Genomic DNA, 16206 nt, shown 5'->3' with positions numbered 1-16206 from the left:
ATTCTGGCAGTGCAAAATCTGATTTAAAATAAGCCTTAATATGTTAATGTGCAAAACCTCATATCCTAAAGAAATATGACTAAGACAAAAAAGCTAAAAACTAAAGAGAAATTAAAACATAACCATCAAAGTGTGTTGCTTAGGGATATTTCAACTGTTAATGTTTTATTTTCAAAAATAGATCTGTTCTGAATATGCAAAGACCAAGACCCCAAATGGTTCAACAAATATTTCATAATTATCAATAGTGGAGATATGTAGTGTTTCTATCATCATGCTCATTTAACAGCTAAAGTTTTTTTTACTGCAGATAAACTGACTTGCATACAATGTGTCTTATTTGACCTGCATATCACTTTTAGATTGATCTTCTTTTTAATATACAATGAAAGAATAATAGCCTTAAACAGAAAATGTCTGCATTTTAATTTCAGCGTTAAAAAATGTACAGTTCCAAGCTTGAAATATAGGTCCTTTCATTCTTAATCACTTAATGAAACTTAGTAAGAAAGTCATTCTATATCACTCAATTTATAAGTAAGGGCATGGCATCTAGGTTCAGGGAGGTCATTGTACATGTCATTGTATTAAGCCCTCATTAGACTCATTATTGGAGTGTAATGCCCCTTCGGTATGTACTTCTCCAGGTATATGCAACAAGTGGAACATCTACAGACGTTGCTCACAAAAAGTATACAGAACATAAATTCAATGTCCTATAGAAACTGGCTGAAAGCCATGTCTCTATACCCTATTTCCTACAGGTTGCCGAGAGGTGATGTATGCCAGGCATGCAAAGCAACCCTGGATCCCAGTCTAATGGACTTTTTGCATATCCGCAAAATGAACAGCATCAGAACTATAAATATCTAAGAATCCATACTTTACTTACAACATAAACAGGACATGTTGGAGGGACAGGCATATATCTCAGAGAATTCCCATTCTCTGGAATAGACTTCTCATTCATGTAAGCTGTAACCCTAGTCCAGCATAATCTTGGACCAGGGGATGTGAAACTAAAAATTCACCCAAGGTCTGCCACTTGTATGTCTTGGAAAGAGGTAAGCATTACATCGTGTCCTAGCTCACATGCACCCTTTAGAACACCTACTAAGCCAAAAAAACTCAGGGGATAAATTTGGGTTGCATGGCTAGGCTTATAAAGACCCTAGTGATTAATAGCTTAGTATACACCTACAAATCTATGAACATAGAAACACACATATCTCATGAAGTTTACATCTCAGTGACATCAGAGTCCTTGAGTGCTAAAGGTGTCTTCACTTGTGTTAACTATAGTACTGTATTGTAGACTGCCCTGCTGTCACAGTTGTGCAATCACTGAATTAGTGTATATATAAATTCAGAAATATGCGAGAAAACCACCTGTATCAGGGGAATGGGGGTGACCCCATGTAATACGCTGGAATGTGACGAGGAAGGACAGCATACAAAGACAGAGGAAGAGAAGATCCTGGAAAAGTATAAGGATTGTAAAGATATACGTATTATAGGAGGAACAGCATTGTATAAATTATGTTTCTACTGTGTACATTCTGACGCATATGTAGCCATTTAGTGCATGTCAATGATGCTGAATACAGACAATAAAGGATATATGTAAGAAAGAAAGAATGAAGTTATAGGAAGACATCTGTATATTTGGGTCTCAGTACATGAAGAAGCATCCATATTTTGTTTTACATGGAGAAGTGCTGAGGCCTGATCAGGATGTTGAAAGAGGCAGAAGGAGAAGGCCCATATTTAAATGCAAATGGTTTTGAAACTCTTCTGGCCACAGAGAAGGAAAAACTAAGAACTGAGGTTTATTTAAAATGGAATCAATGTGTTCAATCCATTTGTTACCATATTTGTTCATGGTAGGTATTTTTATCTAGAGTCTTTACTCAGGACTCAAGAGTATGGGTGGCTTTTACAGGTGAGAAGAACATAATACATTTGGATACAATGTATGCTCATGTGAGTGTTTCTGAAGTGTCATTATGCACAAGAACTGTTGAAGAGCCTACTAATTTATGTGGAAAATTTACTTCACTTATATGCACTTTTCCTGGTGTCTCCACTGTTTGGTAAGGCTAGCTGGTATGTTAGCTCACAAGGCATGTTAGCTATTGTCTAATTATAAGTTAATATGTCTCAGGAGTACGTTAGTGGGTATAAGAGGGGTGCTAAATTTCCGGACACAGCTCACTAAACATAATTCTGGGGTCTTGGGTAGTTAATGGGCCATGTTTAGGTAACAAATGGATAAATAAATGATAGTAAATAATATTAAATATGAAAGAAAATGAGAAACAGTAACAATGCTTTGACATCATTTAAGTAGTTATTAGGGATTGGCCTTGGTTTGTAGTACTTGATTCAGTGGTCATTGTTAGGGTGCCATGGTGGCAAAATATGTATACTTAGCTTTAGAAAGAAAATCACTGTGTAGGCCAAGAAGTACATTACTGGCATGGTGGTTATCTTCTCTTTATGCATGCAGCTGCCATTTCATTTGTGTTGATGTTAAGACAAGACAATTTGGCCTCCAGAAGTGTGTAGACAGACATAGGATATGGACTGGCAAAATGGTATCACAGTACTTTTGGCACCTGTTTAGAAGCCAGACATCAGCCATCAGGTTAGGGAGCATTAGCAAATCAAAGTCAGGATAAGTTAAGTGCCATTGATTATGTATCACATTCCATTAGAAAATCTCTGTCCTTGGACTCACAAGTCAGTTCCCAATGGAAGGAAGCTAGTGTTGATTTGTGATAATGTAATAACAAAAAGGAGGTGCAGGCTCTTTTCTGCAATAAGGATAAATGGTTAAGGAAATAAACAACCCTTTAGCACTAGATATGTGTTTTGGGGTAACCCAAACAGTATACCAGGAAGCCTTTGTCAAGTAGTTAAGTGATCAGAGAGTGAATAGGTACAGATGCTTCACATCTTGATGATTTGGGGATATTTCCACAATATCTCCCCTTTTTCTCGCTCTGTTCTTACTCCTTCATTTATAGGGGGATTCTACCTTGTTTAGAGAGAATGTGCGAATTTGAAATAACTAGGTCGTGGTATGACTGGGGGTATCTAAGGCAGATTAGCTTAGACAATGTCATAAGAATCAAACCAAACTGGAAACTATTATACTGAATGACAAAAAGAAGGAAAAAACACACCAAAAACAAGGATTAAGTTAGCGCTTTCGTTTACTATTTCAGCAAACGTCTTCAGACAACTGACAAAGGAATTAATCACCATTTAAATAAACAATCAAAGTTATGACATCATGGAACAATGTCATAAGAATACTCTGGGGAGGGTTGATAGGGGTTTACTTTGCCTAATTAGTTGGAGTGCTAGACTGGCATAGATTTGACACTTTGACCACTGTCCATATGTGGTCAGGACTGGCATCTGGTGGGCATAAAAGTGATCAATAAATATTTCTATGACAAGTTAAAGCTCATTGGTTGAGCTTTGGCATCTATCATGATTGAGAATTTCAATCACCAACCTGCTGTAGAGTGAGAGTCATGTCTTTCATGCAGGAGGTTGTGTGGTGGGGTTGGCAGGGGAGGGGGCTAACTTTCACATTTAGGTTACGGTCCCAGTTCAGCAAAAGAAATGTCTAAATCTCTCCAGCCAACAAGCTTTTAGACTATGCTTACTAGATCCTCTTGGAAGGTCGTTAGTACTTCACATTCCTAAAAAACATGAACCCAATTTTCCTTTCCACTCACACTCCTCCAACAGCTCAGATCACATCCAGCATTCATTTTGAGCAAATGGGGGGGGGGGTGTATTGGCATTTGCACCTGAAAAGACAACATTTCCTTGCTTTTGTGGCTTCCCTCAGCTGCCTGTCTGGTGCCAGGATCCACCACATAATGCATGCACTCAAGTCACTCCACAACAAGTACAAATACGACTCTGTCATTGTCCATACTGGAGTGAATGACTTGAGATGTACCTCCCTGGACTACATGAAAAGAGACATGGAAGAGCTCTTGGATCATGTGGCCCAGACAGGTATGACCCTAGCCTTCGCAGAGAATGATACCACAGAATTAGGACAAAATGATTGACTTCAACAATTGGCTAAGCTTCTGGTGTCATTCAAAGGGGATCCAGTATTTGTCTGCCTGGGAAGACGTTATCAACAAACCACGATGCTTTGCCAAAGATGGTCCACACCTGTCACCCCTGGGACTCAGGTTACTGGCTAAAGCTCTTGACACCTCTATAGTGCCATTTTTAGGCATGGTTCAAAGGATAAAACCACCACCGTAACAGATACAAGCATGCAAAATCTGAAAGTAATGCTACTCAATGCTAGAGTTTAAACCTCAAAATGCACTCTCTCGAAGCACTCCTAAAAATGGAGAACATCGATATCTGTGCAGTAACTGAGACCTGGTTCAAGGCTGCAGAGAGCACCCCTGCAATACCAGGCTACAACTCTTACCACACTTTTAAGCCACAAAACCAAGACCGAAACACTAAAGGTGGAGGAGTGTCCACATTCACCAAGGATATTCACACCTCCAGGCTAGTTGCTCAACACAATGCATCTGAAATTCTCCAGGTGCAGCTAACACTAGGTAAGACTGCAATCCAAATTGTAGCTTGCTACAGATCCCCCACCATGCCCCAAGATTCTCACTACACCTTTCTAAACATACTGGAAAATATTAAGATACAACCAAACACCCTAATACTGGGTGATTTCAACAACCCTGCTATTAACTGGGAAAACTACTCGGGTAACAGCTTCTTTTCCCAACAGTTCTTGGAATTCATAAATTCCAACACCCTGGATCAACTAATCCATTGTCCCACCAGGGGCTCCAATATCGTAGACCTGGTCATTACCAACATGGGAGATAGATGCTCCACACCAGTGGTCACCCCCTCATTGGTCAGGTCTGACCATAAGCAAATCACCCTTGACATCCACATTCCACCCCCACCCGCCAGTAAGGAAACCTCCTTAAAAAACTTCTCCGAAGCCAACTTCATGCTACTGAAATCAGAAGTGACAAACTTCACGACACCCATGCAGACGGGATCTGAAAGTTTGACTGCAGAAACCTACACTAAGGCACTGTACGAGCACATCCACTCGTGCATGAATCATGCCATCCCAAATAGAACCAAGATGCTCTTCTCCAAAAAAAGGAAGCCAATTGGGTGGTCCCCTGCTATAAACAAACTATACAACAGAAGGAAGAAACTGTTGCAGAAAAGAAGAAAATCCCAGGATGCAAAAAACTCCCTCACCAGCCTTAGTAAGAAGCTAAGATCCGTCATAATATCATCAAAAGCTCGTTACGAAAATAAAATTGCCAAAGATTCCAAAGACAACCACAAGGTAATCTATAGTTATGTCAAGAATCTAAATGGAAATGCTCAGATTTGCTCTGAGCTACAATAGAATGGCATTAAATATACTGATCCCAAGGATATTGCCAATATCCAGGCAGATCGATTTAGTGCCAACTTCACCCCCCTCTCACCCATTAAAGGCCCCATCTCAATACCAAAAGATTGCCAAATTCTGGTAATCACAGCCATACAGACAGAAACCACACTCTCCAAAGCTAAGAATACAGCATCCATGGGACCAGATGACATCCCAGGTTGTGTACTACATGAACTACAAAATGAACTGGCACCTCACCTAAGTGTCATTTTTAATCATAGCCTCACCTCAGGCTTCAGGCCCACTGAGTGGCACACAGCTACAGTTATCCCACTCCACAAGGGGGGGGATCCACCTTGGATCCCAGGAACTACCGTCCCATCAGTCTGACAAGCCTGATCTGCAAGGGCATGGAACGCATTATCACGGAACTTATAAACAAAGACATTGGCAAATTTCAAACACTGGACCCCACCCAGCTGGGGTTTGCGAAAGGCCGATCTTGTCTTCTGAGTCTGATTGACTTCTTCAAATCAGTCTCCAGAGCTGTGGATGAGGGTAAGGCAGTCCATATAGCCTATCTGGACCTCGCCAAGGCCTTCAATGCCATCCCCCACTCTGGAATCATAGATAAACTTACTAAGCTGGGCATCAATCCCTACTTCACTCGATGGGTTGCCAACTGGCTTATTGACAGAACCCAGGCTGTAAAAGTAGCCGACTCCAAATCCAGCTCCAGACAAGTGACAAGTGGAGTACCTCAGGGTTCAGTCCTGGGACCACTCTTGTTTGTCATCTACTTCTCTGAAGTACAGGCCAACACTAAGGGACTCTGGCTAACAAAGTTTGCACAGGACTGCAAACTGGGAGCCATTATTGAATCCCCAAAATGATGTGGATATTTTACAAAATGGCCTTACAGCAACAGATGCCTGGTGCCAGAGCCATGGGTTCAAGCTTAATGCCAAGAAATGTATAGTGATCCTCTTTGGAAAAAAAACATGTACCCATGAATTACCACATAGGTGGCAGGACACTGAACATCAAACGTGTGATGAGAGACTTAGGGACACAGGTGGACAGTGGTCTCACTTTCGATAACCACATCGCCACAACAGTCAGGAAATCCTTCTATGTGGCACACCTCATCTCTAAGGGCTTTTCATCCAGATAAAAGGTCATTGTCCCACTGTACTCATCCCTCATTAGACCCATTAGAGAGTATAATGCCCCGTTTGGTATTTACCTCACAAGACATCTGCAACAGCTGGAAAAGCCACAGAAATACCTCACTAAAAGAATCACAGGCCTAGAGCAGATGCTATGTGCTGACTGTCTAAAAAAACTCCAGCTATACTCCATGGCATATCGTCTACTCAGAGGCGATCTCTGCTTAACATACAAGGCCATGTCAAACCCTGAGCTGTTGGACATGCTCCACTTAAAGAAATCCCAATCCCTCAGAGCAACATGCTCCAGGGATCTAAACCTTGTCATCACAATGAACAAAACATGCTGGAGGAATAGGTTCCTGACCCAGAGACTCCCCATACTCTGGAATAGACTGCCCATACATGTCAAGCAGAGCGCCTCATTGGCCCTGTTCAAAAGATGATGATTGGATGGGAGATAGAAAATTCACCCCGGGGATCATGTCAGTCGCCCTGCTAGACAGGGGTCCAGAGAAGTAAATATTGTGGGAAGAAATATCCAGGGAATTGTTATGGCTAGGCTTGTATAGGCCCTAGGGCCGATAGCCTAGTGCCAACCTATGAACCTTAGAGCTATGGAAGATATCCTCCCAGTGCTGCTTGGAAATGTTTATCCCCAACAATCCAGTTCCTCTTCATACTATTCACTTGAGGCCTCAGTTTGTTTAGTAACAATCTATTAGCTCCAACCAGACTCCTCTGATTCATGGCTGTTTCTGATCTAGCTTCCACCATGAAATCTACCATACTGACTCCATCCTGCCCATGCACTCCCTCTCTTAAGCTGTTCTTAATGACAATTCATAAACCTTCTATGAGTAATCTGCCTCTATACTGCAGCATGTAGTGTTCCTTCATTTCTTCCAATGCTATAGGTTTTCCTTGACTGTGCAATTGTTCCCAATATGTAGGTTCATTTCTCCTTTCCCTCCACTCCACTGCTGATTTGCTTCTTTTCCTCTTTTCATCTGCACATCGATCTCTAATAGGCAGCAGTTTCCACCATCTCTTCTCTAACCCCTGTTTCTTGGTTTTGACTCCAAGTCTGTCATAAGCATAATATTCTACATCTCTACTTTAATCTGTCTGCTTGCCCTGCTACCACATTCCTGTTTTTCTCTTGTTTTGTTTCCAGTACCCCTGTAACTTCACCATTAATTTTTCAATACCCTCTAGGTCTGGCAAGCCTACCCCCTTTGCTCCAGTGGGAGAATCAACTTATCCCATCCCACTCTAGCCTTCTATCCCTCACATATAATGTTTTTTATTTACTTATTAATTCTCTCCCACAATCTCCTCTTTAGTGTTATGAAATGTTCTAGTCCTACATATAGTACCAAAGGAACATAATACATCTTTAGAACTAAAATCTTGCTACCTATGTCCATATACATCATCTTCCATAACCTCAATTTATGCAAAATCTTATTTATGACTAAATCTTACTTATGACTTCCTCCCACAATTTTTCTTCTGTCTGCTTAATCATTGGTTCTAACCTTACTTCCAGATACCTTATCTGTGTCTCCATATCAATGGATGCTTTTGCACTAGCTCAAAAGTGGGCACATAGTTCAAAAACTGTAGACTGACCCCGGGATTCGGCAAGCTCTGCACCGAGTGCAGGAATAGTGCAAGAGCTGCTGCAGGCAATATGGCTGACGAGTGATCCAAGAACAAGCTCCCGGGATGTGCATGAGCACTCCAATACTATTCCTGCATGGACACCACTGCTATATGCTAATTACCCCATTTGCTGGTGAAAAACATGCAAATGAGGTGAATTTTTTTTTTTTTTAAATGTTACTGTGGAGCTTTTCTCCCCAGGCCTCTGCTGAAAATGGAAATATATCCATTTGGACTAGCCCAGTTAACAAATTTATTTTTATTTATTTGCAGTTGGTTTACCAGGATAGTCCATTGGGCCAAAATGAACCCGTTTTTCAATGGAGTCCTGGGGAGAAAGCTCCATACAATCGATGTTACATTAGGTCATATGATAGTTATACAATTGTAAAGAAAGATTCAAGCAAAAAATACAAATAATACAGCAAACATTACAAATAATACAAACTAGAGATGAAACTTACAGATGATACCGACTAAGAAGGAATATAGCAAAGTAAATAATGAGGAGTCAATTACATATCAGGAAACATACAATTAAGAGGTACAGCTTAGTGTATTCTTGCCTATACAATAATAATAAGAATGTACGAGTTAGGAGAAATAAAAGGAAATTGCTGGTGTAATCAGGAGAAGGAAAGGGAGATGGAAATTGCCAGTGTTAGTTATGTGGGGTGGGAGCAAGAGCATTCCCACTGGGATACTAGATGTGAATGAAGGGATTTTTTGAAAATAAAATGGTTAGAGGGGATATGAATAGATGGTGGTAGGGAGTTCCAGAGGCATGCTAGACCATATGATATAAGATTTTTGCCTGGGGGACGAGTTGGTTTGTACACTTCTAATAGATTTTGGTTGTTAGGTACGTAAAAAAGTAGCCGGTGTCCCTGCTGAATGGTTCTCTCACCAAATAAACTGAAGTACAATATGAAGAGTAAGTGAGATACCAACCACAAGGAATGCAGGTAGAAAAGTTCTAGATAAACCACTGATGTCAAATCAAAGGACACTGGAAACTCACGGAAAATCCAAAACAATTCTTTATTACGACACAAAAAATGAGCGCTTTCGCGTGGTGCATCCACGCTTCATCAGATATCAATTTAGAACAGCTGTTACACTTATATACATCCGCTAAAGCATGGGAACACTTTCTAAATTGATTGAAACAATAAAATCTGTGTCTTAAAATTAGCGCTAAATAATTGCGCTGAGTTATTCAGTACTTATTCTATAAAATAATGAATGACTTCTCTATAACTATGTGTTAATAACTAATGATTTTAAAGCATAATTATGCATCAACACCGACCATATCAATAGGTGAAAAAACCTGTCCGGCGTTATATCTAAGTAATCCCATTAACATAGGGTGAGACCAAATATAAGGTCTTGTAGAAATGTCAAACTTGAATATCAAATATAAATAAAAGATATGAATAAATAACCAATATTCATTAGGCTATGCACTTCTTAATAACAATATGTATTAATATAATTGCTAATTATTTCATTGATGTTAGCTTACTTCAGCGTGAAGAGCCTAACGCAAAAGATGACCAGTTGTAAACGGCATTAAGCTGTATGCATTAGTAACAGAATACGCAAATCATAAAATACGCATCATTATGTGAGCTTGAAACGCTAACAGTCTGAAAATGCTTGCTTAACTTACAGAACTATTATATATATTTTCACTCATTTATAAATGTTTCTGTAAGAAACTAAACCTAACAGCATGTATATATTTATAAAACATCAGGCATGAATGAAATTCATAAATGGCGAATGCTCACTATAAGATGCACTACTGAATGACGGTAACAATAAAAACAGTATGGATACCAACTAGTGAGTTATTGTCAGAATACTCCGACATAAACATCATTATATAAAAAACCCTATTATAAAGAATCATCATTTATAAGCATCAATAAATCTGTATATATATGTAATAAAATGTATATGTATAGGACATTGCTTCAATAATCTAATGTATATACGATGAAGCATTGCACTGAATCTGAAATGCTGACCAACCAGACAACGTATAAGCAGGTCATAGCTTATAAGATACATTCAATTGAGCATGTACAAGTACATATATGAATATAAAATAAATAGGTGACAATGTATATATAATGTGAATATGTGTCAATCTTTAAAATACATATATATATATATAAATAAATATTTCATTACTTAGATAATAATACAGGCTTAATAGATAAAAAATTATTTATTCCTGGTGCTATATGTGCTCCTAATCTTAAAATCCAATTTAATTCCGTGAGAGCCAGGTCATTCTCTGTATCACCATCCCTACCATTATGTGTTACTATCTGCAAAACTCTGAAACAAAATGAATGAGATGGAAATTCTATGATATGTTTCGCTAGGGCATTAGTTTCTACAGCCTTGCGTATGTCATACAAGTGATTGTATATGCGTTCTTGAAGCTTTCTTTTGGTTTATCCTTTTAATTACCCCATTTGCTGGTGAAAAACATGCAAATGAGGTGAATTTTTTTTTTTTTTTAAATGTTACTGTGGAGCTTTTCTCCCCAGGCCTCTGCTGAAAATGGAAATATATCCATTTGGACTAGCCCAGTTAACAAATTTATTTTTATTTATTTGCAGTTGGTTTACCAGGATAGTCCATTGGGCCAAAATGAACCCGTTTTTCAATGGAGTCCTGGGGAGAAAGCTCCATACAATCGATGTTAGGTTATATGATAGTTATACAATTGTAAAGAAAGATTCAAGCAAAAAATACAAATAATACAGCAAACATTACAAATAATACAAACTAGAGATGAAACTTACAGATGATACCGACTAAGAAGGAATGTAGCAAAGTAAATAATGAGGAGTCAATTACATATCAGGAAACATACAATTAAGAGGTACAGCTTAGTGTATTCTTGCCTATACAATAATAATAAGAATGTACGAGTTAGGAGAAATAAAAGGAAATTGCTGGTGTAATCAGGAGAAGGAAAGGGAGATGGAAATTGCCAGTGTTAGTTATGTGGGGTGGGAGCAAGAGCATTCCCACTGGGATACTAGATGTGAATGAAGAGATTTTTTGAAAATAAAATGGTTAGAGGGGATATGAATAGATGGTGGTAGGGAGTTCCAGAGGCATGCTAGACCATATGATATAAGATTTTTGCCTGGGGGACGAGTTGGTTTGTACACTTCTAATAGATTTTGGTTGTTAGACTTTAATACTCTATCAGGTAGCGTCATTTTAAAGGCAGAAGACAGGGAGGGACAGAGGGAGGGGTTGAAATGAGCTTGTGTGCAAGAGTTAGTTGAGTGTAGGTGAGATGCTTGGGTAGTTCTAGCCATTTTAGTTGTTGGAGAGAGGAACAGTGGTGGGTGGAGGACTTATGGCTGGTAGCGAACTTGGCGATTTTGGTGTAGCAAGAAGAAAGTTGTGTTTTCAGAGAGGATTGTAGATTGGTTAGGAGTGGAGCTCCATAGAGAAGGGAGGGGATAAGAAAGGAAGTAGAGAAAGTGATTTTAGTGGCAAGTTTAAGGTAGTGATTTTGCCAATAGAGCATACCTAGTTTTTGATGGTTTTTTTTGATATTTAGTTGTAAATGGGAGTTGAATTTGAGTTGGTTATCAATTTGGACCCCAAGTAATTTGGTCTCTGACACCAGTTCCAGAGGTGTGTTATTTTGACTAGTAATAGAGAATGTGTTTATATCGAAAGAGGAGACTTTAGAGGGGGTGAAAACCATTAATTTGGTTTTAGAGGCATTAAGTGCTAGGTGATTTCTTTTCATCCATTGCTCAGTGGTTGAAAAAGCATCTTGAGTAAGCTTTAGGAGTGTAGGGATAGATGTGGCAGAGCAGTTTATTGTTGAATCATCTGCATATTGGATCATGTTTGAGAAAGGGTTAGAGTTGCGGAAATCATTTATAAATATGTTAAAGAGGAGGGGACCCAATATGGACCCTTGGGGAACTCCGGTTGGGGTATTTTATGTGTTTATCAGTGGGAGTGACTAACATTGAGCAGCTTCCCTGCCCCCCGGAGAGGTGGTTACTGACTTGAAACTGTAGTTTTATTGGCCACTAGGGGTCATTTCCATAACTCCTTCATTTGTCCTCGGAGGAGTGGTTTAGGGCAGTGACTTGTGGTTTGTTGGCCAATTTGGGTCATTTCCTGTCTTTTCCAGCCCCCTGCTATAAAGCACGCTTTAGCGATTTAGCCCGATTTAAGCGGAGTTGCTACTGTTGCACACTAGGGCAGCGGTTAAGCAGGTTTAAACTATTCGGCTACCTAAAGTCCACTCTTCAAATTTTCCCTTAAAACTACCTTCCTCGAACTATACTACTGATCTAATCAGCGTATCCTATAATTAAAAGATCATCTCTACTTGACTCCAAGTAGACTATTCTCTATCTGTTAAGCGTAGCACTTGCTCCTACAGTACTTATTACCTTGATACGGCACTCTTGTCATAGATAGTACCCCAAAAGGCAACCCCATTTCTCGGTCACCCACGTCCCCGAATCTTTTAAAGTTTTTTGTCTATTCCTTCTAGCATGTCGAGGGATCAGTTGCTAGTGTCCTCTCCTGCTCAGCTCGTGAACCTGGGAATATTGAGGCAATGTTACAATTGCCTCATGTACACTGAACAACCCTCTCCTCCTCCCACAAAACACAAATACATGCGAGATGCAACTACGGCCAAACTGGAGGCTGAGCTCTCTCAACATAGGACTGGCAAGACCAGTCAGGAGGAGAAGGTTACCACACACACTATAGACCCAGTCTCACATATTACCATTACAACCTCAAATCATACACATAAACACACAAAGACATACTGGGCTCTGATCAAAAATCTACCAAAACAGCAGAGGCCACCAAAGCAGACACCCAAACAACCACCACCTCAGAACACAACACCTGCAACACATAGACCTCACAGTCAGAGTGTCAAACAGTCACAGCCCTTAAGGCCAAACACAATGCCAGACACACTAGTCATTGGTGACTCCATAGTCAGACACACTGGCGTCCGCTCACCAGACTGAGTAAGGAGAAGGTCACAGTAAGCTGCCTGTCGGGCGCTAGAATCCGCCACATAACGCAAGCACTCAGGTCTCTCAACAGCAGGTACAAATATGATTCAGTCATTGTCCACGCTGGTGTAAACGACCTGAGGCGTACCTCCTTGGACTACATGAAAAGAGACATTGAGGAGCTCTCTGATTATGTAGCCCAGACAGGTATGACCCTGACCTTGAGCAGTATCCTACCTTCACCAAGAATGATGCCACAATACAGAGATAAGATGATCAGCTTTAACAATTGGCTTAAACACTGGTGTCATTCAAAGGGGATCCAGTGTCTGTCTGCCTGGGATGACATGCTGGACAAGCCACGCTGCAAGGGACGGCTTGCACCTGTCACCCTGGGATTCGGATATTGGCAAAGGCTCTTGCCACCCCATAGTGCCTTTTTAGGCAAGGCTCAAATTCTAAACCTACCACCCTAGAACAGAAAAAGGAAAAAACTAAGGGTAATGCTGCTCAATGCCAGAAGTCTAAATCTCAAAATGCACGCACTCGAGGCCCTTCTCAGTATGGAGAACATCGATGTCTGTGCTGTGACAAAACCTGGTTCAAGGCTCCTGAGAGCACCCGGTGCTATCAGGTTTTACCTCATATCATGCGTTCCGCCCCAAAATCTGGACAATACCAAGAAAGGAGGTATCCATATTCATCAAGGACACCCACACCTCAAGACTGGTGGCAACGCACGATGCATCGGAGACCATCCAGGTGCAATTAACCATAGGCAAGACTGCTCTGCAAATTGTAGCATGTTACAGGCCACCCTCACAAACTCAGGAACCTCACATGGCCTTCCTGAAAACACTAGAGGGATAAATGTATCACCAAACACCATCATACTAGGTGACTTCAATTACCCTAATATAGACTGGGAACACTACTCAAGCCCAAACACCCTAGCCCAAAAGTTCCTGGAATTCATAAACTCAAATGCCATGGAACAACTAGTCACCATCCCACAAGAGGAGATAACATACTTGATCTCATCATCACGAACATGGGAGCACAATGTTCAACACGGTGTACCCCTCACTGGTGAGATCAGACCACAAACTAATCTCGCTGGAGGTCCTCATCCCACCCCACCTGAAATAAAAAGACCACAGTAAAGAACTTCTCAAAGCCGACTTCACACTTCTAAAGACTAGTGTGGTCTCCTTTAAGGCCCCGAGGCCGGAAAACAGTACTCAAGCCGCTGAATCACTTACAAATGCCTTCTACCAGCACCTGCAGGACTGCATGGATAAGGCAATCCCAAGCAAAACAAAGACTCTTTGTACCAAAGGCAAGCATCCAGTCTGGTGGACCCCAGCCATAAACAAACTCTACAACAAAGGAGGAAGCTACTACAAGATAGAGCAAAATCCTTAAAAGGTAAGACACCCTTGATCACTATAAGTAAAAACTAAGAGCTCTCATAAAATCATCCAAAGCAAATTTCGAGAGAAAAATAGCTAAAGACTCAAAAGACAATCATAAGGCCTTCTTTAGCTATGTTAGAAACCTGGGAGGAAACTCCCAGATATGCTCAGAGCTAGTTCAAAATGATGTGAAGATTACTGATCCTACAGACATTGCCAACATACTGGCTGACAGGTTCAGTGCAAACTTCCCCCCCCCCCAAATGGAGAGATATCTATACCAAACGATTGCAGCCCCCCAAACATCTCCAGCGCCCAAGTGAGAACTGCTCTCTCCAAAGCAAAAAACACAGCATCCATGGGACCTGATGGTGTCCCCGGCTGTGTGCTCCATGAACTCAATGAGGAATTAAACCCACAGCTAGGACAGCTGTTTAATCAAAGTCTTACCTCTGGATACGTACCCAGGGAGTGGCGCACTGCAACTGTGGTACCACTTCACAAAGGCGGTGCCTCCACCGACCCTGGAAATTACCGCCCATTAGCTTGACAAGCCTTATCTGCAAAGCCATGGAGGATCATAATGGACCTCATAAATAAAGACATAGGGAATTTGCAGACTTTGGATCCAACCCAGTTTGGCTTTGTCAAAGGCAGATCATGCCTTTTAAACTTGGTTGACTTTTTCAAACAGTCACCAAAGCCATTGATGAGGAAAGGCAGTCCATACAGCCTACCTCGATCTGGCTAAGGCCTTGATACAATACCCCATTAGGGTATCATTGAAAAACTCATCAGCTTAAATGTCAACCCATACATCACAAGATGGGTTGCAAACTGGCTGAGTGACAGAACCCACAGGGTCAGAGCTGCTGGCGCCATGTCAGACTCAAAGCCTGTCACAAGTGGTGTCCCACAGGCTCAGTCCTGGGCCCACTCTTGTTTGGCATCTACTTTTCCAGTACAAGCAAACACAGGAGGTTATGGCTGACAAAGTTTGCAGATGACTGCAAACTGGGCGCCATAGTAGAAAACACATCTGACACAGATATCCTTCAGAAGGGTCTCACAGAAAGCGGATAACTGGTGCCAGAGCCATGACCTAAAGTTAAATGCCAAAAATGCATAGTCATACCTTGGGAAAAACAAAGGTTACCTAGCTACCAAATAGGTGGCAATCCACTGAGCACAGAAGAAGTTATCAGGGACCTGGGGACCCAGGTTGATAGTAGTCTGTCATTCGACACCCATGTAGCTAAAGTAGTTAGGAAGACCTTCTACATTGCCCCCCAAAACCCTTAAATCATGAAAAAAAAAGGGATTCCCCCCAAAACTAGAATTCAAGGGGGGGGTTTCCCAAAAAAAAGGGTTTTCCCTTTACTAAAAAAACTCAATTTCCCCAGGGGAACCCCAAATGGATTGAGTTAAAACCCCAACAATTTTGGGGGGGCCCCATTCGGGGGGAAAAGTTTAAA

The sequence above is a fragment of the Protopterus annectens genome, chromosome 6.part0 (assembly GCF_019279795.1).
Source record: "Protopterus annectens isolate FY-2018-M chromosome 6.part0, PAN1.0, whole genome shotgun sequence".
NCBI lineage: Eukaryota > Metazoa > Chordata > Ceratodontiformes > Protopteridae > Protopterus > Protopterus annectens.
This window is presented reverse-complemented; position numbering follows the sequence as displayed.